At 49.0% G+C, this 23822-nt stretch overlaps 1 protein-coding gene across 1 annotated transcript in view; it reads right to left on the bottom strand.

Moving 5' to 3' along the window:
- PRPSAP2 (phosphoribosyl pyrophosphate synthetase associated protein 2) overlaps positions 1-16169 on the bottom strand; it is a 112888-nt gene extending 96719 nt beyond the window's left edge. The window contains exon 1 of the mRNA XM_040356419.1: positions 16047-16169. The gene's annotated coding sequence lies outside the window, so the exon portion shown is untranslated. The remainder of the gene's footprint in view (positions 1-16046) is intronic.
- Between the last annotated feature and the right edge of the window lie 7653 nt (positions 16170-23822).

The following is a 23822-nucleotide window of genomic DNA, read 5'->3' as shown; positions in this document are numbered from 1 at the left end:
CTCTTCTTTCTTTGGCCTGTAGCACTCACTCCCTCAGCTTTTTTCCAGGCTGCAGTCTCTCAATCTCTCTCTCTTAGTAGCCTCCTCCCTGTGGAAAATGGAGCCGCCAATCTTCGGGACTACATGTCCCATGATGCTCCCCTCTCCTAGTCTCCTTTGATTGGCCCTGGGCAGCACTCTTCTTTCTTTGGCCTGTAGCACTCACTCCCTCAGCTTTTTTCCAGGCTGCAGTCTCTCAATCTCTCTCTCTTAGTAGCCTCCTCCCTGTGGAAAATGGAGCCGCCAATCTTCGGGACTACATGTCCCATGATGCTCCCCTCTCCTAGTCTCCTTTGATTGGCCCTCAGTTATGGCCAATGGGGAAGGAATGGAGTGGGTAGGAAGCTGGGTGGCAAACCTAGTGAGAGCTGCCGTCACATCACCATTACAGGAGAAGGGGGGGGGGGGAGAATCTCTGACAGCCCGCCAAGTTCTCTGCTGGACTGAGCAGGGAAAAGAGCCCGCAGTCACACTACACTGATGGGGGGGGGGGGTCGTTGACAGCACCTTGATGGTGTCACCTGTCTGGCAGGTGGCACCCGGGTGCGGGCCGCCCGCATCGTCATAGCGACGCCACTGTGCTGCATTTAACAGTGCTGATCCGATCCCAGATTCCAGGGGTGGGGCACTTGACCCCCCATTTGCCCCTACCTGCAGACACCCATGCATATATATTTTATACACACACCGAGGAGTAGTTTACTCAGTATGCAGGGAAAACAGTAGCAGTGTGTATCGGTAGCAAGTGTTTGGAGCATGCCTAGCTGTTTATCTTGGTACTCCTGAAGTGTGCTGTAACTCCTCATCTGGATATATATGTAGATAGCTAGGATAGGTATACAGAGTCAGACACACTCTGGGTTGATTTACTAAAGCTGCAAAGTGCAAAATCTGGTGCAGCTCTGCATGGAAGCCAATCAGCTCCAGCTTGTTCAATTAAAGCGGGGGTTCACCCTAAAACAACAACAGAACGTTACATCTAGCCGACATCTACAGTATGCTGGATTTTTTTTTTGTACCGCTGTACTTACGGTCTTATGGTCTTTTTCACGGGGCTTCCGGGTTCTCGCTCCCCCGGGGAGTAGGCGTTCCTTAGACCGTTCGTCCGTTTATTACAAGTCCGTTTACGGACTTGTAATGCATCCCTATGGGATCGCGTCCGTTAGCGGTTGATGCATCCGCTAACGTCCGCAACCATCCGCGTCCGTTTTTTCGGACGGAAGAAAACCCTATTTTTCTTCCGTCCGGCCAAACGGATCGGATGAATACGGACAGACGGTCCGTCTGCATCCGATTCCCCATAGGGGAGAGCGGAGGAGAGACAGGGCGGTCTCTGCACTGTGTGCGGGGACCGCCCTATCCGCCGACAGCTCAGCGGGGATTACGGATGATCCCGGCTGAGCTTTTGCGGACACAAAAACGGTCCGCTCCGCGTGAAAGAGGCTGAAAGCGCGTCATCGCCTTCCGAAAATATCCGAGGGGGACTCGGCACTTTACGGCGCCTGCACAATCAGCTCTACACGGCAGGCGCAGGCGCCGTAAAGAGCCGAGTCCCCGTCGTATATTTTCGGAAGGCGATGACGCGCTTTACCCGCACGTCAATCGTCTCTTGGGAGGATCAACACTCACTCCCAGGAGACATTGCGCAGAGCTCCCCGTCGGGGAAAAGGAGCGACACGCCCACTCCCCGCAAGGAAGAAGACGGCTGAAGAAAGGTAAGTGTACACATTAAAAAAAAAAAAATTACAACGCTACAAGCCTTTATTAAGGCTGGAGATAGGTTAGCGAAAAATGTAATTTTGAGGGTGAACCTCCGCTTTAAGCTTTGACTATAAAACCTGGAAGCCGATTGGTTTCTTTCCATGCAGAGCTGCACCAGATTTTGCACTCTCCAGTATTAGTATATCAACTCTTCTGTGTGTGTATAATACAGGGGTTGACAAATCTGCTTGTAATCTAGGAGCCAGGTAAAAAAGTTAGGAGCCAGAAAACGCACCCCGTCCCGACGAGCTTGCGCGCAGAAGCGAACACATACGTGAGCAGCGCCCGCATATGTAAACAGTGTTCAAACCACACATGTGAGGTATCGCCGCGATTGGTAGAGCGAGAGCAATAATTCTAGCTCTAGACCTCCTCTGTAACTCAAAACATGCAACCTGTAGATTTTTTTTAAACGTCGCCTATGAAGATTTTAAAGGGTAAAAGTTTGTCGGCATTCCACGAGCGGACGCAATTTTGAAGCGCGACGTGTTGGGTATGAATTTACTCGGCGTAACATTATCTTTCATAATATAAAAAAAAAATGGGCATAACTTTACTGTTTTATTTTTTAATTAAAAAAAGTGTAATTTTTTCACAAAAAAAGTGCGCTTGTAAGACCGCTGCGCAAATACGGCGTGACAGAAAGTATTGCAACGATCGCCATTTTATTCTCTAGGGTGTTAAGATAAATATATATAATGTTTGGGGGTTCTAATTAGAGGGAAGAAGATGGCAGTGAAAATAGTGAAAAATGACATTGGAATTGCTGTTTAACTTGTAATGCTTAAAGCGGTGGTTCCCCTAAAAATAAAATGTTGACATCGCATTTAGCAAATAAATTACAGTTAGAATCGGCTTGTTTTATTTAAAAAATACCTCCGTACGTATCGTTTCCATTATTCGGTCCCACCGCCACTTCCGGGTACGATGCAGGCGGTGGGCATTCCTAATTGATTGACAGGCATCCGAACGACGCATCCATCGCGTCACGAGATGCCGAAAAAAGCCGAACGTCGGTGCGGCTCTATACGGCGCATGCGCACCGACGTTCGGCTTTTTTCGGCATCTCGTGACGCGATGGATGCGTCGTTCGGATGCCTGTCAATCAATTAGGAACGCCCACCGCCTGCATCGTACCCGGAAGTGGCGGTGGGACCGAATAATGGAAGCGATACGTACGGAGGTATTTTTTAAATAAAACAAGCCGATTCTAACTGTAATTTATTTGCTAAATGCAATGTCAACATTTTATTTTTAGGGGAACCACCGCTTTAACTTGCAATACCAACGGCCACCACCAGAGGGCGCCAGCTCACATCTGGTGGTAATAACTTGTAATACCAACGGCTCACCACCAGATGGCCCCAGCTCGCAAAAAAAAAAAAAAAAAAAAAAAATTTTTTTTTTTTGCCCCCCTTCCAAGCCAAGTCGCCAGGACCCTATTTCTAGTCGCCATGGCGACCTGGCGCCCGGGATTTGTCGAGCCCTGGTATAATTATTTATATTTATATATATATATATATATATATATATATATATATATATATATATAAATATATATATATATATATATACACATATATACACATATATACACACACACACACACACAATATATATATATATATATATATACACACACACACACACACACACATACATACACACACACACTTCCAGCCTCCATTGAGCGACAAAATATATTTGAGCCGTCAGCGGGATCCCAAATATTTATGTGACCTGGCTGGTTATAGAGTCTGATAGGCCGGATAAAGATGACAACCAGACAGAAGCAGCGATGGAAAATATGGAAATAGCCGGAGCAGACGGCTCCATGTAAACAAATCAGTACGCCATTATTTCTACATTTGCATGTCAGGAAGCCGGACTGATCTTATCACACGGCGCAACGTTCTACAGAAAAAACCTCGGGATTCTGTGCTTCCTGCTCTCTTGTCATGACCCCACATTTCCTGAACAGATGATGACTCCGTGCTTTTTAAAGATTTTTAGTTTCATTTGTTGCTGCACTTTGATTGCACAATCTTCTTTAGATTTATCTACAACTACGTGCCATGTGAGCGTGCTCCACATAATAACAATTGAATGGATGGTTTAAAACCTTCCTGGTAGTCAGAGGTGACCCTATAAAGTCCTGATGCCTACAGCCCTTTGGCACTTTTTGTGTCGCCCCCCCCCCCCCGGGGAACCGACAGACAGCAGTTTGTGTTTTCCTACTGCCCTGTTATAATAGTCATTTATAGCAGTCATATACAATATGTCTGCCGTCTCTGACCATCTCCTGTACCCCCCCGTCTGCCGTCTCTGACCATCTCCTGTACCCCCCCGTCTGCCGTCTCTGACCATCTCCTGTACCCCCCCCGTCTGCCGTCTCTGACCATCTCCTGTACCCACGTCTGCCGTCTCTGACCATCTCCTGTTCCCACGTCTGCCGTCTCTGACCATCTCCTGTTCCCACGTCTGCCGTCTCTGACCATCTCCTGTACCCACGTCTGCCGTCTCTGACCATCTCCTGTACCCACGTCTGCCGTCTCTGACCATCTCCTGTACCCACGTCTGCCGTCTCTGACCATCTCCTGTACCCACGTCTGCAGTCTCTGACCATCTCCTGTACCCCGTCTGCCGTCTCTGACCATCTCCTGTTCCCACGTCTGCCGTCTCTGACCATCTCCTGTACCCCATCTGCCGTCTCTGACCATCTCCTGTACCCCCGCCTGCCGTCTCTGACCATCTCCTGTACCCCCGCCTGCCGTCTCTGACCATCTCCTGTACCCCCGCCTGCCATCTCTGACCATCTCCTGTACCCCCGCCTGCCGTCTCTGACCATCTCCTGTACCCCCGCCTGCCGTCTCTGACCATCTCCTGTACCCCCGCCTGCCGTCTCTGACCATCTCCTGTTCCCACGTCTGCCGTCTCTGACCATCTCCTGTTCCCACGTCTGCCGTCTCTGACCATCTCCTGTACCCCGTCTGCCGTCTCTGACCATCTCCTGTTCCCACGTCTCTGACCATCTCCTGTACCCCATCTGCACTACTAATAAACGAAAAAATTTATAATAAAAATGCCATAAAACTATCCCCTATTTTGTAGACACTATAACGTTTGCGCAAACCAATCAAAATACGCTTATTGCGATTTTTGTTTACCAAAAATCTATAGAATACATATCGGCCTAAACTGAAGAAAAAAATTTTTTTTTTTTTATATATATCTTGGGGATATTTATTATAGCAAAAAGATATATATATATATATATATATATATATATATATATATATATATATATATATATATATATATATATATATATAATTTTTATTTTATTTTTTAATTGTTGCTGTTTTTTTGTTAATAGCGCAAAAAATAAAAACCGCAGAGGTTATCAAATACCACCAAAAGAAAGCTCTATTTGTGGGGAAAAAAGGACGTCAATTTAGTTTGGGAGGCACTTAGCGCGACCGCGCAATTGTCAGTTAAAGCGACGCAGTGCAGAATCGCAAAAAGTGCTCTGGTCAGGAAGGGGGGTCAATTCTTCCAGGGCTGAAGTGGTTAATGCATCCTATGCATTGAGGTGAAAAAACACCTTGCAGTGTCCGCCCCCCCCCCCCCCTTTTACTTACCTTAGCCCCAAATTTCCATGGGCGCGATCCCTTGTCGCTCTCCACAGCTTCTTGGCTCTTCATTAGATAGATTGATAGCAAGCAGCGCAGCCATTGGCTCCCACTGCTGTCAATCCAATGACGCGGCCGCTGGGGCAGAGTCATACATGACACGGGATTTTGGCTGCATGTCCAGTTGACACAGGAGCGCGCCCGCAAGGTAACCCGCTTTGTGAGAGGGCTTCCCAGAGGGGGACCCCAGAAGAGGACGATCGGGGGCCACTCTGTGCAAGACGAACTGCACAGTGGAGGCAAGTATGACATGTTTGTTATTTAAAAAAATTAAACACAAACCTTTAGTATCACTTTAAAGGGCCCTTTCACACAGGCGCACCGCCTGCCAGATTTTTAGGCGGACCTGAACGGGCCCCTCCGTGCTCCTCTGTGGAGCCACGGATTTCAGCGGTGACATGCCCGCTGACATCCGACCCGTGACAGAGAAAAACCCTACTTTTTCTTCCGTCTGGCGGATCAGGTGATAACGGACTTTACAGTCCGTCGTCATCCGATCCCCCATAGGGGAAAGCGGCGCTCTGACAGGTTGGTCACTACACAGTGTGCAGACAGACCTGTCACCCGCCTGCTCAGCGGGGATCGTCGGAGCGATCCCCGCTACGCTAAAGCGGAGCCTGCACTGGACAGCCCCGCGTGAAAGGGCCCTTAGGCTCAACACACAATCCCACCAAGCAATCTGCGTGCAATCAACTTTAGATCTACCAAAGCAATATAATAGGAGAACCTACCTAATCCATCCAATCACGCAGACTCTTGCACCGCACAGTTGTCAGCAGATCTAAAGAAGATTGTACAGACTGTAACAAGTGGGGGGAGCTATAAAGATCTGACCACAAACAGCAAGATTAAGATGGCAAATCGGTGAAAGATTATATACTTATATATCGAACGATCCTGAGCTCCATACTCCAAGCCACGCATGACTGTTGGGAATGCTGAATTACACGCGTGTCCGCTCAGAACTGAAAATATCCCCGGTCCTTATTAGTAGAAGCTTAAAAGAAAATCACGTTAGAGAAACACGTGAAGACGCGAGTAATTTTAGCAGCAGGAAACGACAAACATCGTGCTAGCAGGAAGGAAGTGTAACCAAACAAATGAGACTCATCGATCGGCCGCTTACACGTCTCACTGAAATGAAGGATTAAGATCGGCACCTTTAACCACTTAAGCCCCGGACCATATTGCTGCCTAAAGACCCAAGGGGTTTTTACAGTTCGGGACTGCGTCGCTTTAACAGACAATTGCGCGGTCGTGCGACGTGGCTCCCAAACAAAATTGGCGTCCTTTTTTCCCCACAAATAGAGCTTTCTTTTGGTGGTATTTGATCACCTCTGCGGTTTTAATTTTTTGCGCTATAAACAAAAATAGAGTGACAATTTTGAAAAAAATTCAATATTTTTTACTTTTTGCTGTAATAAATATCCCCCAAAAACATATATAACATTTTTTTTCCTCAGTTTAGGCCGATACGTATTCTTCTACCTATTTTTGGTAAAAAAAAACGCAATAATCGTTTATCGGTTGGTTTGCACAAAATTTATAGCGTTTACAAAATAGGGGATAGTTTTTTTGCATTTTTATTTTTTTTATTTTTTTTTACTACTAATGGCGGCGATCAGCGATTTTTTTCGTGACTGCGACATTATGGCGGACACTTCGGACAATTTTGACACATTTTTGGGACCATTGTTATTTTCACAGCAAAAAATGCATTTAAATTGCATTGTTTATTGTGAAAATGACAGTTGCTGTTTGGGAGTTAAACACAGGGGGCGCTGTAACATTTAGGGATCACTGTGTGTGTGTTTACTAGTGTAGGGGGGTGTGGCTGTAGGATTGACAAAATCGATCGAGTCTCCCCTATAAAAGGGATCACTCGATCGATGCGCCGCCACAGTGAAGCACGGGGAAGCCGTGTTTACACACGGCTCTCCCCGTTCTTCAGCTCCGGGGAGCGATTGCGACGGAGCGGCTAAAAACAAATGGCCGCGCCGTCGTCCCGGATTGCTCCCCGAGCGGACCCGACCTCCGCATGTACCGGGGGGGGGGGGGTCCCGATCGGACCCCCCACCCACGTCTAGCAGAGGACGTACAGGTACGTTGATGTGCCTGTCCGTTCCATTCTGCTGACGTATATGTACATGAGGAGGTCGGCAAGTGGTTAAAGGGGTTGTAAAGGTTTTGTTTTTTATTTTCTAAATAGGTTCCTTTAACCACTTGACCACCGGGCCTATTTTGCCACTTCTCTCCTTCATGTAAAAATCACAATTTTTTTGCTAGAAAATTAATCAGAGCCCCCAAACATTATATATTTTTTTTAGCAGACACCCTAGGGAATAAAATGGCGGTCATTGCAACTTTTTTTCTTTGCACAATAATTTTTCAAACGCCTTTCGGTTTCATGAATTAAAAAATAACAAAACACTAAAGTTAGCCCAATTTTTTGTATAATGTGAAAGATGATGTTGTGCCGAGTGAATAGATACCTAACATGTCACGCTTTAAAATTGCGCACACTGATGGAATGGCGCCAAAGTTCGGTACTTAAAAATCTCCATTGGGGACGCTTTGACATTTTTTACAGGTTACCATTTTCGAGTTACAGAGGAGGTCTAGTGCTTGAATTGTTGCACACGCTCTAACGCACGCGACGATACCTCACATGTGGGGGTTTGAACGGCGTTTACATATGTGGGCGGGACTTGCATGCATGTTCGCTTCTGCGCGCGAGATAACAGGGACAGGGGCGTTTTGAAAAAAAAAAAATGTTTTAATTTTATTTTACACTTTTTTTTTTTGATCACTTTTATTCCTATTACAAGGAATGTAAACATCCCTTGTAATAGGAATCAGTGTGACAGGTCCTCTTTATGGAAAGATGTGGGATCAAAAAGGCCCCACATCTCTCCTCCAGGTTTACAAGCATGAAAAAAATAAAAAATCACCGATCACATGCCGACAGCCGCGATTGCGGCTTTGTTTACTTCCGGGTACCGGGCGTGACGTCATAATACTTACCTGAGCCCCCCTCTCGATCCAGTGATGTGCATGAGTGCCTCGGCTCTCCAGTGACTCTTCCTCATTAGCTGAGACAGCAGCAGGAGCCATTGGCCAACGAGGAGAGAGCAGAAGCTGGGACAAGCCACGGCTCTGTGTACGGCTCGGGAGCACGTCTGCTTAGGTGCCCCCATTGCAAGATGCTTGCTCTGGGGGGAGGGGCCAGGACGTTTCCCGGCATAGGGCCCTTAAAGAGGAGGGAGGGGCCAGGACTGCCGGCGTGGGGCCCTTAAAGAGGAGAGAGGGGCCAGGACTGCCGGCATGGGGCCCTTAAAGAAGAGGGAGGGGCCAGGACTGCCGGCGTGGGGCCCTTAAAAAGGAGGCAAAACCAAGACACAGAGCAGGCAAGTAGAACATGTTTATTATTTGTTTTTTTAATTGCCTTTAATATCCCTTTAAATCAGGGCTCAACAAATCCCGGTCGCCATGGCGACTAGAAATAGTGTCCTGGCGACTTGGCTTGGAAGGTGAGCTGGCGCCATCTGGTGGTGAGCCGTTGGTATTACAAGTTATTACCACCAGATGTGAGCTGGCGCCACCTGGTGGTGGCCGTTGGTATTACAAGTTAAGCATTACAAGTTAAACAGCAATAATGTCATTTTACACTATTTTCACTGCCATATTCTTCCCTCTAATTAGAACCCCCAAACATTATATATATTTTTTATCCTAACACCCTAGAGAATAAAATGGCGATCGTTGCAATACTTTCTGTTACGCCGTATTTGCGCAGCGGTCTTACAAGCGCACTTTTTTGGGAAAAAATTACACTTTTTTTAATTAAAAAATAAGACAACAGTAAAGTTATCCCCATTTTTTTTTATATTATGAAAGATAATGTTACGCCGAGTAAATTCATATCTAACATGTCACGCTTCAAAATTGCGTCCGCTCGTGGAATGGCGACAAACTTTTACCCTTTAAAATCTTCATAGGCGACGTTTAAAAAAAATTCTACAAGTTGCATGTTTTGAGTTACAGAGAAGGTCTAGGGCTAGAATTATTGCTCTCGCTCTACCAATCGCGGCGATACCTCACATACCGTTTACATATGCGGGCGCTGCTCACGTATGTGTTCGCTTCTGCGCGCAAGCTCGTCGGGACGGGGTGCGTTTTCTGGCTCCTAAGTTTTTTAGCTGGCTCCTAGATTCCAAGAAAATTTGTCAAACCCTGATTTAAATCTGGACCTGAATTGAAATACATGGGAGAGGTTTTAGACACCCTATAATTTGTATTTCTGTCCATCCAGTCCTGAGATTTGCACGGCGCTCAGATATACAAAGTCTTGCCCGGTAGCTCAGCCGGCCTGGTGACCGGACACTTCACTGCTGCATTTAAGCAACAAAGCTTGTTCACCTCGCTGCCTTAAGCCTATGATTGGACAATAAAGGAACAGACTGATAAGGTTATCTCTCTGCTCTTCACCTGTCAGCATGTTCCTTGTCAGTACAAGTGCATGGATGACACCTGATTGCCCCCAATTACTGCCCCACCTTCTCCCAGTCTGAACTCTGCCTGTTTCAGATTACAGGAGACGGAGATTAGGACAAATTCACCTTTTCACAAAAATGAAAAAATAGGTGAACTCCAAAAATCCGCTTTAACCACTTAAGGACCGCCTAACGCCGATATACGTCGGCAGAATGGCACGGCTGGGCACAATCACGTACCTGTACGTGATTGTTGAATGCCCAGCCGTGGGGCGCGTGCCCGCGACCCGGTCCGAAGCTCCGTGACCCGATCGCCGCGATCGGTCACTGGAGCTGAAAAAAGGAGAGCTGTGCGTAACCACACCTTCCCCGTTCTTCACTGTGGCACCGTCATTGATCGTGTGATTCAGCGCCCGCTAGTGGTTAACTCCCAAACTGCAATTGACATTTTCACAATAATCAGTGCATTTTTATAGCACTTTTTGCTGTAAATATGACAATGGTCCCAAAAATGTTTCAAAATTGATGACGCCGACATTACAGTGGGGGGGAGATGAGGCGGACATTACAGTGGGGGGGGGGGGAGGATGACGCGGACATTACAGTGGGGGGGAGATGAGGCGGACATTACAATGGGGGGGGGGGGAGATGAGGCGGACATTACAATGGGGGGGAGATGAGGCGGACATTACAGTGGGGGGGGGGGATGAGGCGGACATTACAGTGGGGGGGGGGGGGGAGATGAGGCGGACATTACAGTGGGGGGGGGGGGGGAGATGAGGCGGACATTACAGTGGGGGGGGGGGAGATGAGGCGGACATTACAGTGGGGGGGAGATGAGGCGGACATTACAGTGGGGGGGGGGGAGATGAGGCGGACATTACAGTGGGGGGGGGGGGAGATGAGGCGGACATTACAGGGGGGGGGGGGGGGATGAGGGGGACATTACAGTGGGGGGAGATGAGGCGGACATTACAGTGGGGGGAGATGAGGCGGACATTACAGTGGGGGGGAGATGAGGCGGACATTACAGTGGGGGGGGGGGAGATGAGGCGGACATTACAGTGGGGGGGGGAGATGAGGCGGACATTACAGTGGGGGGGGGAGATGAGGCGGACATTACAGTGGGGGGGGGAGATGAGGCGGACATTACAGTGGGGGGGGGGGAGATGAGGCGGACATTACAGTGGGGGGGGGGGGGAGATGAGGCGGACATTACAGTGGGGGGGGAGATGAGGCAGACATTACAGTGGGGGGGGAGATGAGGCAGACATTACAGTGGGGGGGGAGATGAGGCAGACATTACAGTGGGGGGAGATGAGGCAGACATTACAGTGGGGGGAGATGAGGCAGACATTACAGTGGGGGGAGATGAGGCAGACATTACAGTGGGGGGGGAGATGAGGCGGACATTACAGTGGGGGGGGGGGGAGATGAGGCGGACATTACAGTGGGGGGGGGGAGATGAGGCGGACATTACAGTGGGGGGGGGGGAGATGAGGCGGACATTACAGTGGGGGGGAGATGAGGCGGACATTACAGTGGGGGGGAGATATGAGGCAGACATTACAGTGGGGGGAGATGAGGCAGACATTACAGTGGGGGGGGGGATGAGGCAGACATTACAGTGGGGGGGGGGGAGATGATGCGTACATTACAGTGGGGGGGGAGATAACGCGGACAATTACAGTGGGAACTATATATGGTAGTGATCCAAAAAAAGATCCAATTTGTGGCCCTGATCCGGGGAACGATCCGAACCGTGAGTTTTTTGATCCGTTGCACCCCTAATGACAATGGTCCCGAAAATTTAAGGGAAGCAAGAGTCGCTGTCAAACCGTGTGAAGAGGGATAAGGGGAGGGGCCAGGCCTTGCGTGTCTATGGATGCACACAGCTCGGGAGCGTCCCCATAGTGCACGGTTTTCACTATGAGGACGCACCGGGGGGCTGCTCTGTGCAATACCCCTGCACAGAGCAAGTGTGTATAAATCTCTTTTTCATTTTAATTGAAGATATATATATATATATATACGGTAAAGCAAAGAGGAACTGATCAAAAAAGTATCTTTGTTTCTACTTCCCAGAAAAATTTCTGTGTTGAAATAAACCAAACACAGGAGGCCTTAGGATTCCAGACGGTTGAACACGTGTCCAAAAAAAAAAAAATTGCCTCTGCCGTCGTTTATCTAAACGTCCACCAGCCACCGTCCGTCCGTAGTACAAAGAAAAGAATCGCAGTCACCTTACAACACAAGCACTTTCTGAGGGACGGGAGCAGAAGCCCCGAGGTAGTAACAAGGTTATTATAGCAGACGTGAGAGAACGCAATACACTGGCAGATAAGATCTCGGCGTGCGGCCGGCCGCTCATGTACAATAATCTTATCTAGATCGTACATTAATGACCTCCACTCCACTCCACTCCACTCCACTCCAGATGCTGCGGAGAGCCGTACAAGTGACATTCAGAGCCACGGATTCCATATCTGGAGGGGAGTCTCGGAGAGCCCAGCAGTGTCACCGTCATTTTACAGAGAGGCCGAGCACATAAAAATCACAACTCTCTCCGAAGGGCCGACAGATATCAATGCCATCTGTGCACAACCTTCCACCAATGTAAGGGACATTCTTCCCACTGATCACCAATGTAAGGGACATTCTTCTCACTGATCACCAATGTAAGGGACATTCTTCCCACTGATCACCAATGTAAGGAACATTCTTCCCACTGATCACCAATGTAAGGAGCATTCTTCCCACTGATCACCAATGTAAGGAACATTCTTCCCACTGATCACCAATGTAAGGGACATTCTTCCCACTGATCACCAATGTAAGGAACATTCTTCCCACTGATCACCAATGTAAGGGACATTCTTCCCACTGATCACCAATGTAAGGGACATTCTTCCCACTGATCACCAATGTAAGGAGCATTCTTCCCACTGATCACCAATGTAAGGAGCATTCTTCCCACTGATCACCAATGTAAGGAACATTCTTCCCACTGATCACCAATGTAAGGGACATTCTTCCCACTGATCACCAATGTAAGGAGCATTCTTCCCACTGATCACCAATGTAAGGAGCATTCTTCCCACTGATCACCAATGTAAGGAACATTCTTCCCACTGATCACCAATGTAAGGGACATTCTTCCCACTGATCACCAATGTAAGGAGCATTCTTCCCACTGATCACCAATGTAAGGAGCATTCTTCCCACTGATCACCAATGTAAGGAACATTCTTCCCACTGATCACCAATGTAAGGGACATTCTTCCCACTGATCACCAATGTAAGGAACATTCTTCCCACTGATCACCAATGTAAGGGACATTCTTCCCACTGATCACCAATGTAAGGAACATTCTTCCCACTGATCACCAATGTAAGGGACATTCTTCCCACTGATCACCAATGTAAGGGACATTCTTCCCACTGATCACCAATGTAAGGAGCATTCTTCCCACTGATCACCAATGTAAGGGACATTCTTCTCACTGATCACCAATGTAAGGAACATTCTTCTCACTGATCACCAATGTAAGGGACATTCTTCCCACTGATCACCAATGTAAGGGGCATTCTTCCCACTGATCACCAATGTAAGGGACATTCTTCCCACTGATCACCAATGTAAGGAACATTCTTCCCACTGATCACCAATGTAAGGGACATTCTTCTCACTGATCACCAATGTAAGGAACATTCTTCCCACTGATCACCAATGTAAGAGACATTCTTCCCACTGATCACCAATGTAAGGAACATTCTTCCCACTGATCACCAATGTAAGGGACATTCTTCCCACTGACCACCAATGTAAGGGGCATTCTTCCCACTGATCACCAATGTAAGGAACATTCTTCTCACTGATCACCAATGTAAGGAACATTCTTCTCACTGATCACCAATGTAAGGAACATTCTTCTCACTGATCACCAATGTAAGAGACATTCTTCCCACTGATCACCAATGTAAGGGACATTCTTCCCACTGATCACCAATGTAAGGAACATTCTTCTCACTGATCACCAATGTAAGGAACATTCTTCTCACTGATCACCAATGTAAGGAACATTCTTCCCACTGATCACCAATGTAAGGGGCATTCTTCCCACTGACCACCAATGTAAGGGACATTCTTCCCACTGACCACCAATGTAAGGAGCATTCTTCTCACTGATCACCAATGTAAGGGACATTCTTCCCACTGATCACCAATGTAAGGGACATTCTTCCCACTGACCACCAATGTAAGGAGCATTCTTCTCACTGATCACCAATGTAAGGAGCATTCTTCCCACTGATCCCCAATGTAAGGGACATTCTTCCCACTGACCACCAATGTAAGGGGCATTCTTCTCACTGATCACCAATGTAAGGGACATTCTTCCCACTGATCACCAATGTAAGGGACATTCTTCCCACTGACCACCAATGTAAGGGGCATTCTTCTCACTGATCACCAATGTAAGGAACATTCTTCCCACTGATCACCAATGTAAGGAACATTCTTCCCACTGATCACCAATGTAAGGAACATTCTTCCCACTGATCACCAATGTAAGGGACATTCTTCTCACTGATCACCAATGTAAGGAACATTCTTCCCACTGATCACCAATGTAAGGAACATTCTTCCCACTGATCACCAATGTAAGGAACATTCTTCTCACTGACCACCAATGTAAGGAACATTCTTCCCACTGATCACCAATGTAAGGGACATTCTTCTCACTGATCACCAATGTAAGGGACATTCTTCCCACTGATCACCAATGTAAGGAACATTCTTCTCACTGATCACCAATGTAAGGAACATTCTTCTCACTGATCACCAATGTAAGGAACATTCTTCCCACTGATCACCAATGTAAGGAGCATTATTCCCACTGACCACCAATGTAAGGGACATTCTTCCCACTGATCACCAATGTAAGGAGCATTCTTCCCACTGACCACCAATGTAAGGGACATTCTTCCCACTGATCACCAATGTAAGGAACATTCTTCCCACTGATCACCAATGTAAGGGACATTCTTCCCACTGATCACCAATGTAAGGAGCATTCTTCCCACTGATCACCAATGTAAGGGACATTCTTCTCACTGATCACCAATGTAAGGAACATTCTTCCCACTGATCACCAATGTAAGGAACATTCTTCCCACTGATCACAAATGTGGGGGTGCCCCTACACTGACCAATACGGACATGGGCATTTTTCTCATGGCCACTATTGTAATGTGGTGTTCTTTCCACTGATCACCAGTAATAAGAAGCCCCTCCCTCACTTGCCACCAATCACACAAGACACAACAGTTCTCATCCAGCACAATCCATGTCATCGCTATGCCCATCTCAAATCCAACATCACACACTAAAGCTGTGCCCATCACTGACCATTACTGTACCAATCACACGCCATTATATTATTGTGCCCATCACACACCACACCAACCAGTAGCCACACGGTGCCCACCAAATGCCATTATTATGCCAACCACTAGCCCCAACAGTGTCCAAATGTCACAACTGTGCCCATCACTAACCATTACTGTACCAATCACATGATCTTCACACACCGTGGCCATCACATGCCATTATTGTGCCCATCACACGCCACAACTGTGCCCATCACACACCATTATTGTAGCTAGGTACAACGGTGCCCATCAAATGCCAATCATTTGCCACAATGGTGTCCATCAAATGCCACGACGGTGCCCATCACATGCCATTATTGTGCCAATCACACACCACACTGTACACAGCCCTCCCATATCATCACACAGTACAATGATTCTGACCAATCACATCTCATGACAGTTCCCATCACATCTGATCATCACAGCGCTCCCCGGTCCGATGTTCTATCACACCTGTACACGGGTCACATGACCCCTACCAAGACATGCCCGGGCACAGTCACCTGACCCTCTGCCCCCACCGTGCCAGGGCACACGGCTCCCCGACACCTAACATCACATGACCCGTCACATCATCCACCCCCACCGCGTACGAGTCCCGGGGACCCCGGTGTATGACACTGACCTCCAGCTCAGCAGCTTTTCCTCCCCGGTGCCGGTCCCGGCTCCGCTCCTCTCTCTCCCTCTATCACACACTGAAAATGGCGGCTCTGCCACAGCCTGGGGACTACCGATCTCATGGATGCCACTCAGACGGCTCCCCCCGCCCCTCTGCCGCTGACGTCACCGCTGCCAGGGACTGTCAATGGCAGGGAAGCCGAGTGACGGGGATGGCCGAGCGCATCGATGCACCATCAGCACCACCAGCGGGAAGGGATGGGAGAGAACAAAGGGGGAGCGTCGGCCGCAGGTCCATAGACATTGAGGGGCGACAATGGCCGCTGTGTCATTATTTAATGGAAGCTGTCTGACCCTGTGTGTGACCCTATAACCTCACTGTCACCCGGGGGCACCGAGAAAAGCCTGCTCAATCTGTAGTGATTATCAAAGTTTCAAGGATGAGTAAACTTTATTATTCTGAGAGAACAACTGACATTGGCCGCACCCATATCACATGTCCCACCCCATGACCACACCCAGTCATATCATGTGACCACACCCATATCACATGTCCCACCCCATGACCAAACTCAGCCATATCATGTGACCACACCCACATCACATGTCCCACCCCATGACCACACCCATATCACATGTACCACGACCACACCTGTATCACACGTCCCGCGCCACACCCATATCACACGTCCCACGCCACACCCATATCACGCGTCCCACCCCATGACCACACCCATATCACATGTCCCACGCCACGCCCATATCACATGTCCCATTCCCACAACCACACCCATATCACATGTCCCACCCCATGACCGCACCCATATCACATGTACCACGAAACACCCATATCACATGTTCCGCCCCATGACCACACCCATATCACATGTCCCACCCCATGACCACACCCATATCACATGTACCACGACACACCCATACCACGTGTTCCACCCCACGACCACACCCATAGCACGTGTTCCACCACACCCATAGCACACATCCCACCCCACGACCACACCCATATCACATGTACCACGACACACTCATACCACGTGTTTCACCCCACGGCCACACCCATATCACATGTTCCACCCCACGACCACACCCATATCACATGTACCACGACACACTCATACCACGTGTTCCACCCCACGACCACACCCATATCAAGTGTTCCACCCCACGACCACACCCATATCACATGTTCCACGCCACACCCATATCACACGTCCCATGCCACACGTCCCACCCCATGACCACACCCATATCACATGTCCCACGCCACACCCATATCACATGTTCCACGCCACACCCATATCACACGTCCCACCCCATGACCACACCCATATCACATGTCCCACACCCATATCACATGTCCCACACCCATATTTCACGTCCTGCCCCATGACCAGGCCCATATAACATGTCCCACACCATGACCACACCCATATCATATGTCCCATGCCATGGCCACAACTATATTACATGTCCCACGCCAAGGCCACACCCTTACCACATGTCTCACGTCATGAGCACACCCAAATCACATGATCCACGCCACAACCACACCCATATGACACATGTCTCATGTCATGGCCACACTTATATCACATGTCCCACACCATTACCACACCTATATCACATGTCCCAAGCTACACCTACACCCATATCACATGTCCCACACAACGACCACACCCATATCACATGTCCTGGGTCACGACCACACCCATTTCACATGTCCCACGTCATGACCACACCCATATCACATGTTCTATGTCACGACCACACCCATATAACATGTCCCACGCCATGATCACAACCCTATCACGTGTACCACACCATGACCACACTCTATCACATGTCCCACATCATGACCACACCCCTATCACATGTCCCACGCCATGATCACACCCCTATCACGTGTTCCATGCAACGACCAAATCCATATCACACGTCCCACGCCATGACCACACCCCTATCACATGTCCCACGCCACGACCACACCCCTATCACATGTCCCACGCCATGACCGCACCCCTATCACATGTCCCACGGCAGATATGCCACTATATTTACTTTCAATCCCCTGCAATACTTTTTTTTTGCCACTAGGCGTCCAACCCACTTCCTCTGAGCTCTGGTCACCCTAGACCCGCCTCCAGCCTGTGATTGGCCAATAAAAAGAGAAGCAGCACAGTAAGCTCACCTCTCTGTCACTCTGCTCTCTCCTCCTATCAGCATGATTCTGGTCAGCACATGAACTGATTGGCTGCTCGTGCTGCTTCCTCCTCTCACATTCCAGCCCTGCTGTATAGAGACTGCCATTGGCTGATAACAGGTCAGATTCAGGTACTTGCATTTAACATTCATTCAGTGATGTATTAATGATTGCAGAGCACACCTTGATTTGTGTCTTCCTGGAGTTCAGCAATCAACAAGCTGAGCCTTGACCAATAACATTTGTATTATATTCCGGAGAATGTGGCAGAGCGTGGCTTCCGGAACATTTTTATTAATTTTCTCTATCAGGAGTGTCCCGATCCCCCCCCCCCCCCCCGTGCCACACACATGGCGGGATCCCGTCCACGGAGAATAGTTTGGTGTCAGTCATCATTGTGTCACCTGTCTCTCTGCATTGTTCCCGGTCTGATCGCCCCGCAGGGAATGGCAGCAGCTGTCACTCCGTAATGCTTCATGAGACTGCGGCTCGGATGTCTTCACTTTATCGCAGATAATCGCCTGGCTCTTGTAAACATTCTGTAAATAAACACTTGTCAGCAGACTCGCTTGTAGCATTTGGCGGTGTTTAATGCCCAGAGATTAGTGGTGGAATGTGTGACTTTATACAACCACAGATGGCAAAGTATACCCAGATACCACCACACCTGTGTACAGTCACCGCCACCTTCTGTCTCTTAGGGCTCGCTGTGGTCCACGTGTGTTCATGGAGGTGCGCCTTTTTTTTTTTGCAGTAGGTAGGTGCATTGTAATACATCAAAGTGCATCTCCCTTGTGTCATGACATGCGATTTCATGTGTGTTGACACTTGTGACTCCTCTGAGCCTCCTGCAGGCCCGGAATGGGACAAAAAATAGGCTGAGCATTTTAGACTAAGGAGCCCGGGGGGGTTAATGATGGGATGTGGGGTTTCAGCACCTTGTACCTCTGAACCCCTTTACATTACATTACACAGCACCCTGCACCTCTGGACCCTTTTACATTACACAGCACCCTGCACCTCTGGACCCCTTTACATTACACAGCACCCTGCACCTCTGGACCCCTTTACATTACACAGCACCCTGCACCTCTGGGCCCTTTTACATTACACAGCACCCTGCACCTCTGGACCCCTTTACATTACACAGCACCCTGCACCTCTGGACCCCTTTACATTACATTACACAGCACCCTGCACCTCTGGACCCCTTTACATTACACAGCACCCTGCACCTCTGGGCCCCTTTACATTACACAGCACCCTGCACCTCTGGACCCCTTTACATTACACAGCACCCTGCACCTCTGGACCCCTTTACATTACACAGCACCCTGCACCTCTGGGAGACGGTCAAAGACTGCAGACATGGTACAGGAGATGGTCAGAGACTGCAGACATAGTACAGGAGATGGTCAGAGACTGCAGACATAGTACAGGAGATGGTCAGAGACTGCAGACAGTAGTACAGGAGATGGTCCATTCAGGGCTGGTGCAGGGATTTTTGACACCCTAGGCGAAACCTAATTTTGCCGCCCCCCCCCCCCCCCCCTCTCACACACACACACATTGACTCCGCCCCTCACTAAAAAATTTGCGGCACCTATTTCTTCAGCAGTGGTCCACAGGTTTGCACCTGTGCCTCTGGACCTTCTCACCCCATCACTGTATCACTCTGCAAGCCTGTTCCCCTCTGCACACACCCCCTTCCCCTGTACATCTGTCCCCCACACACATCTGCTACCCCTCTGTAACCCCCTTGCACATCTGCCCCCCCCCCCACACACATATCTGTTCCCTCTCTGTACCCCCTGCACATCTGTCCCCCCCACACACACACCCCTGTTCCCCCCTGCACACCTGTCCCCCCTACACACATATCTGTACCCCCTGCATGCCTGTCCCTCCTACACACACACACACATCTGTTCCCCTCTGTACCCCCCTGCACATCAGCCCCCCCCCACACACATCTGTCCCCCCCACACACAAATATCTGTCCATCTGTCCCCCCCACACACATTCAGTACCCCCTTGCACATCTGCCCCCCCCCCCACACACATTCAGTACCCCCCTGCACATCTGCCCCCCCACACATATCAGTACCTCCCTGCACATCTGTGTCCCCCCCCACACATATCAGTACCCACCCTGCATGTCTGCCCCCCACACACATCAGTACCCCCCCTGCATGTCTGCCCCCCCACACATATCAGTACCCCCCCCTGCATGTCTGCCCCCCCCCACACACATCAGTACCCCCCTGCACGTCTACCTAAGCCACCCCCCCACATATCAGTTCCCCCTGTGTTCACAGTGCAATGCATAACAGAGTCCATGCAGAGTCAGTGTTTGCTTTTTTTGTGACTGGGCGCAGGCTACAGCACGGAGCGCTGCCTGTGCTTCCACTATACCTGAGCCAGCGGTGGTGATTACTTTACTCCGGGTCCAGGAGAGTGGCGCTGCCCCTGCCTGTCCTTTCAAACCAGATCCCCGAGCGCCCAGGAGAAGGGGGGAGCGGATATCACGGCAACTTCGGCAAGCCTGCCGTAGTTAACACTACATGCAGCCGCAGGGCTCCCATCTCATCCTCCCCCTCCACCGATCATGCGGCACTTCCGGCCGGCTGCTTCTCATCCCGCCTCTCTTCCCTCAGACCTCAGTCATCTTCTCACCGCCGCGCCGCTACTGCAGGCTGGGGATAGAGCGGTCCGTCGGTATTGACATGCGCAACCGCCGGTTCTGGTGGGATTTTAATCATCTGAATCCCAGCGAGTGGCTGGGGATCCGGATTTTGGCGCTCCCCCTAATCTGGCGCTCTAGGCAGCCGCCTGATCCGCCTATTGCTAGCGCCGGCCCTGGGTCCATTAGACCTCTTTCACACTGGAGGCATTTTTCAGGTGCTTTAGCGTTAAAAATAGTGCCTGAAAAAAGCCTCGTCTGCAATCCCAGTTTGAGAGCCCGAGTGCTTTCACACTGGAGCGATGCACTGGCAGGACGTCAAAAATGTTCCTGCAAGTAGCTTCTTTGAGGCGCTTTAGTGTGTGTATACATTGCTCCTAATGCGCCCCTGCTCATTGAAATCAATGGTCAGTGGCGCTTTGAACCCTTTAGTGGGGGATAAAAGTACCTCTAAAACTATAGAGATTGAGCACTGCTAGAAGGAGGGGAGAACTCTGGCACTTCGGCGCCCCCACCTCTGCAGGCGCCTGGGTGCAAAGCACCCTGCCTAGGATCGGCCCTGGGTCGTGCACTAAGAAGTACAAGTGATAAACAGAGAAGACAATGGCCAGTCCGGGTCTCCTGCAGCTGAATGCAGAATGTAGAAATATTAGTTTCGGAAATGGCCTGGGAGCGCAGGTTTAACTGCATGAAACGCGTTCTTGCTGCGGTCGTACCGGTCACGTAAATTAGTAGGTTGAAGGTTAGGGGCCTTTGTGTTTTGCTTCACATAGTTTAGCACCAGAGTTTGCTGGATGTGCACACAACCATTGTTCTGTTGTCAAGGTTTCCATTTTGTCAGTTTCAGTGTTTGGAAAGCCGAGTCTAACATCATAAGCTCACACCAGGTCAACCGCTACTCCATGAATTCATCTCAGTCGATCCCTTCACCATGGGTCCTAGTAATTACCTATCTCCTATTACCAGGAAAGACCTTATTAACCATTAACTTGTTTGTTGGTATCCCTGATAACTTTACCCCCCCAAAAAAGTGGCAAGCCCAAATGTTATCCAAGTAAACTGTACAGGACTGATTGAGTCCCTACATCATCTGTTTAAAGCTGAACTCCAGGTTAAGCAAATATGCTATACACATAGCTCCCAACTGTCCCTGATTTCGAGGGACTGTCCCTGATTTGGGTCCCTCTGTCCCTTATTACTCCTCATTTGTCCCTCATTTTGGTCTGATCTATATAGATGTGTATATCTATCAAAAAGTGTTTTCCAGCACTAAACCCATACCTCCCAACTTTCTCAGATGGGAATGAGGGACACCTATCAGGAAAAGTATGCAGGCATAGGACACACCCTTTGCCACGCCCCCTTAAAGGAGAATTGTACAAAAAAATATGATTGGTTAAACCCACAAGTGCTTTTTTTACCACTACTATTCCTTTAAATTGGCTTATGGAATTTACAAATGCAGCAATTTAGAAATCAGATGAAAGGTTTAGCACTGGGAAACACTTTTTGATAGATAAAAAGTGCATTTTATATACATCTGTATAGATCAGACCAAAATGAAGGACAAATGGGGAGAATGAGGGATATTGCTCCAGATCAGGGACAGTTCCTCGAAATCAGGGACAGTTGGGAGGTATGCTAAACCTGATCATCTGATTTCTAAATTGCAGGTGTGTCTTATGCCTGCATACTTTTGCTGATAGGTGTCCCCCATTCCCATCTCAAAAAGTTGGGAGGTATGAGTATACATGAGTATATGTCAGAGAACGGTTCTTAGAAGGATTGCCACACCTGCCCAGCAAAATCAAAGATTGGCACATAGAAATTTGCCAATGGTACATACTGTAGACATTCGCCAATGCAAATGCACATGCGTGTATGGGCACAAACGGCTGCGAGGATCCATGTGCGCACACAATTCGAGACATATTCTGGCGTCCAGTGGAGTATTTAGAGCCAGCAGTATGAGCCATTAGTTGCTGGATGATCTTCAGCTCCCCTCGTGTGTTCCTGTTTCTTAATATCATTGGATTTCCTGTTACTGACCCGGCTTTCCTTTGACCTATCTTATCTCCATTCCTGACTTTGACCCTTGACTTGTTCCAGTGACCCTGCTTCTGCCTGCTGGTCTGTGCTTGACCCCTGGCTTGCTCTTCTGTCTCCGCTGCTGCCTGATTATGGTTGTATGACCCCGGCTGACTCCTGACCCCGGCAGACTCCTAACCCTGGCTGACTCCTGACCCTGCTTTTTGCTTCACTCCTGGCTGACCTTCCATGTATGACTTCTGGCCTGGCTCCTGACTCTGCTCCTTCCTGGTTCTCCCTGCCAAGTCTTACCCAGTTCTAATGAGAGACTCCTGCCCAGCAGTGCATCCTGCTCGTCAGCCGCCATCCAGCAGTCATCTATTCATCACCTCAGCCTGTCGCAGCTAGCAACCCCTGCTTTTCCTTTTCACATACCCCTTCTACTGTCCCTATACCCACCCCTTCATCTCCTCATACCCTTTATACTGCCCCTATACCTACTTCTCCTCATACCCCTTCTACTACCCACCTCTCCTCTCTGCATACCTCTTCTACTGCCCCTATACGCACCCCTTTCTCTCCACATACCCTTTATACTGCCCCTATACCTACCTCTCCTCATACTTCTTCTACTACCCACCTCTCTTCTTCACATGCCTCTTCTACTGCCCCTATACCCACCCCCTTCTCCTCAAATACCCCTTCTACTACTCCTATATCAACCTCCCCTCTCCATATTCCCTTTATACTGCCACTATGCCCACCTCTCCTCTCCACATGCCTCTTCTACTGCCCCTATACCCACCCCTTCTACTACTCCTATATCCACCTCTCCTCTCCACATACCCTTTTTA

The sequence above is a fragment of the Rana temporaria genome, chromosome 6 (genome assembly GCF_905171775.1).
Source record: "Rana temporaria chromosome 6, aRanTem1.1, whole genome shotgun sequence".
Classification (NCBI taxonomy): Eukaryota; Metazoa; Chordata; class Amphibia; order Anura; family Ranidae; genus Rana; species Rana temporaria.
The sequence above is the reverse complement of the archived record's forward strand: the minus strand, read 5'-3'. Positions and strand labels throughout refer to the sequence as shown.